Genomic DNA, 3,815 nt, shown 5'->3' with positions numbered 1-3,815 from the left:
GATGTAATACAGTAGTGAGTATTCCCACTGGTCACTCGATAGACCTGAGTTTGTACCCCGACAATAATAAGCTTAATTTTCTTTTGAAAATTTGCACCGCATTTGAAATTGGATTACTTTTTCCGAAACTTCGATTGATAAAATCTAGAGCGTTAACAATGGATCACTTTTTCTAAAGACGATTGGTAAAATCTGGAGCGTTAACAAATAATTCATTTTTTATGGGTCGTTTTAGTGGTAAACTAGGGAATATTTCCGCTTGTCATTCGAGTTATTATGTTCCAGAGGTCGTTGTAATACAAGGGCGAGCATTCGAGGTTGTAACTCTGTGACCCAAGTATGATCCCGAACAATAACAAGTTTAATCTTGTTTTTCAAATTTTAGTCGGATACCAAATTGAATTACTTTTTGTAACGACGATGGATAAAATCTTGTTTGTTAACAAATATTATATTTTTCGAAAGTCGTCATTGTAGAGTGGTGAGTACTCCCACGAGTTTGATCCCACGCAGCGACGATTTTTAATTTTCTTTTGAATTCGAAATTCGGTATTGGCAAACCGGACTATTTGGGTTTGTTTCCCAACAACGAAATTCGGGATTGGATTCCTTTTTCTCTCGTGTGTTAACAAATAACACATTTTTCAGAGGTCGATGTAATACAGTAGTGAGTATTCCCGCTTGTCACTCGAGAGACCTGAGTTTGTACCCCGACAATAATAAGCTTAATTTTTATTTGAAAATTCGCACCGCATTTGAAATTGGATTACTTGTTCCAAATCTTCGATTGATAAAATCTAGAGCGTTGACAATGGATCGCTTTTTCTAAAGACGATTGGTAAAATCTTTAGCGTTAAGAAATAATTATTTTTTATGAGTCGTTGTAGTATAGTGGTTTGTATTTCTGCCTGTCATGTAGGTGACCCGGATTCGTTCCTTGGCAACGGCGATTTTAGTTATTTTCTTTTCGTAGTTTTAACGGAACTCGAAATTGGACAGCGGTGAACTTATCATGCCGGTAGTTTGGGTTCGATCCCCAACAATGGTAGTTTGAAAAGAAAGTCGGCTAAACAATTGTTTATGAAATCTTGTGTGTTAACATATAATATGTTTTCTGAGGTCGTTGTAGTGGTACAGTGGTGAGTATTTCCGCTTGTCACTTGAGTTATTATGTTCCAAAGGTCGTTGTAATACAAGGGCGAGCATTCCTGCTTGCACTCGAGTGACATGAGTTTGATCCCAAACAACAACAAGTTTAATCTTGTTATGATTTAAAAAATCTGATGTGTTAACAAATATTATATTTGCCAAAGTCGTCGTTGTAGAGTGGTGAGTATTCCTGCGAATTCCTTCTTGCACTCGAGTGACATGAGTTTGATCTCGAACAACAACAAGTTTAATCTTGTTTTGACAATTTTAGTTGCATTCAAAATTGGATTACTTTTTGTATCGGCGATTGATAAAATCTGATCTTTTAACAAATATTATATTGTTCAAAGTCGTCGTTGTAGAGTGGTGAGTATTCCTGCGAGTTTGATCCGCCGCAGCAGACTGTTTTTAATTTTCTTTTGAATTTGAAATTCGGGATTGGATTCCTTTTTCTCCCGTGTGTTTACAAATAATATATTTTTCAGAGGTCGATGTAATACAGTAGTGAGTATTCCCGCTTGTCACTCGATAGACATGAGTTTGAACCCCGACAATAATAAGTTTAATTTTCTTTTGACAATTTTCACCGGATTTGAATTTGGATTACTTGTTCCGAATCTTCGATTGATAAAATCTAGAGCGTTGACAATGGGTCGCTTTTTCTAAAGACGATTGGTAAAATCTGGAGCGTTAAGAAATAATTTATTTTTTATGAGTCGTTGTAGTATAGTGGTGAGTATTCCTGCCTGTCACGCAGGTGACCCGGGTTCGATCCCCGGCAACGGCGATTTTAGTTGTTTTCTTTCCGTAATTTTAACGGAACTCGAAATTGGACAGCGGTGAACCTGTCATGCCGGTAGTTTGGGATCGATCCCCAACAACGGTAGTTTGAAAAGAAAGTCGGCTAAACAATTGTTTATGAAATCTTGTGTGTTAACATATAATATGTTTTCAGAGGTCGTTGTAGTGGTACAGTGGTGAGTATTTCCGCTTGTCACTTGAGTTATTATGTTCCAAAGGTCGTTGTAATACAAGGGCGAGCATTCCTGCTTGCACTCGAGTGACATGAGTTTGATCCCAAACAACAACAAGTTTAATCTTGTTATGATTTAAAAAATCTGATGTGTTAACAAATATTATATTTGCCAAAGTCGTCGTTGTAGAGTGGTGAGTATTCCTGCGAATTCCTTCTTGCACTCGAGTGACATGAGTTTGATCTCGAACAACAACAAGTTTAATCTTGTTTTGACAATTTTAGTTGCATTCAAAATTGGATTACTTTTTGTATCGGCGATTGATATAATCTGATCTTTTAACAAATATTATATTGTTCAAAGTCGTCGTTGTAGAGTGGTGAGTATTCCTGCGAGTTTGATCCGCCGCAACAGACTGTTTTTAATTTTGTTTTGAATTTGAAATTCGGGATTGGATTCCTTTTTCTCCCGTGTGTTTACAAATAATATATTTTTCAGAGGTCGATGTAATAAAGTAGTGAGTATTCCCGCTTGTCACTCGAGAGACCTGAGTTTGAACCCCGACATTAATAAGCTTAATTTTCTTTTGAAAATTTGCACCACATTTGAAATTGGATTACTTGTCCCGAATCTTCGATTGATAAAATCTAGAGCGTTGACAATGGATCACTTTTTCTAAAGACGATTGGTAAAGTCTGGAGCGGTAACAAATAATTTATTTTTTATGAGTCGTTTTAGTTATACAATGGAGAGTATTTCCACTTGTCATTCGAGTTATTATGTTCCAGAGGTCGTTGTAATACAAGGGCGAGCATTCCTGCTTGTCACTCAGTGACCCAAGTTTGATCCCGAACAATAACAAGTTTAATCTTGTTTTTACAATTTTAGTCGGATTCAAAATTGAATTACTTTTGGAAACCGCGATGGATAAAATCTGGTTTGTTAACAAATATTATATTATTCGAAAGTCGTCGTTGTAGAGTGGTGAGTACTCCCACGAGTTTGATCCCCCGCAGCGACGATTTTTATTTTTCTTTTGAATTCGAAATTCGGTAGTGGTGAACCGGATGATTTGGGTTTGTTTCCCAACAACGAAATTTGGGATTGGATTCCTTTTTCTCTCGTGTGTTAACAAATAATATATTTTTCAGAGGTTGATGTAATACAGTAGTGAGTATTCTCGCTTGTCACTCGAGAGACCTGAGTTTGAACCCCGACAATAATAAGCTTAATTTTCTTTTGAAAATTTGCAGCGCATTTGAAATTGGATTACTTGTTTCGAATCTTTGATTGATAAAATCTAGAGCGTTGACAATGGATCACTTTTTCTAAAGACGATTGGTAAAATCTTGATCGTTAACAAATAATTTATTTATTATGAGTTGTAGTATAGTGGTCAGTATTCCTGCCTATCACGTAGCTTAGGTGACCCAAGTTCCATCCTCGAAAATGACTATTATTTTAGTTTGTTTCTTTCCGTAGTTTTAACGAAACTCCAAATTGGACACAGGTGAACCTGTCATGCCGGTAATTTAGACAGAGGTGAGTATTTCCGCTTGTCACTAGAGTTATTATGTTCGAGAGGTCGTTGTAATACAAGGGTGAGCATTCCTGCTTGTAACTCAAGTGACCTGAGTTTGATCCCGAACAATAACATGTTTAATCTTGTTTTGACAATTTTAGTCAGATTTA

At 36.4% G+C, this 3,815-nt stretch overlaps 1 non-coding gene across 1 annotated transcript; it reads left to right on the top strand.

Moving 5' to 3' along the window:
• Window positions 1–1,864: 1,864 nt before the first annotated feature.
• Window positions 1,865–1,936, top strand: TRNAD-GUC. Its single transcript has one exon. It is a non-coding gene; the product is annotated as a tRNA-Asp (tRNA).
• The last annotated feature ends 1,879 nt before the right edge of the window (window positions 1,937–3,815 follow it).

Source organism: Cucurbita maxima, unplaced genomic scaffold (genome assembly GCF_002738345.1).
Source record: "Cucurbita maxima cultivar Rimu unplaced genomic scaffold, Cmax_1.0 Cma_Scf00829, whole genome shotgun sequence".
NCBI classification, from domain to species: domain Eukaryota; kingdom Viridiplantae; phylum Streptophyta; class Magnoliopsida; order Cucurbitales; family Cucurbitaceae; genus Cucurbita; species Cucurbita maxima.
Note: the sequence above shows the minus strand (reverse complement) of the source record. Positions and strands in the feature narration are given on the sequence as shown.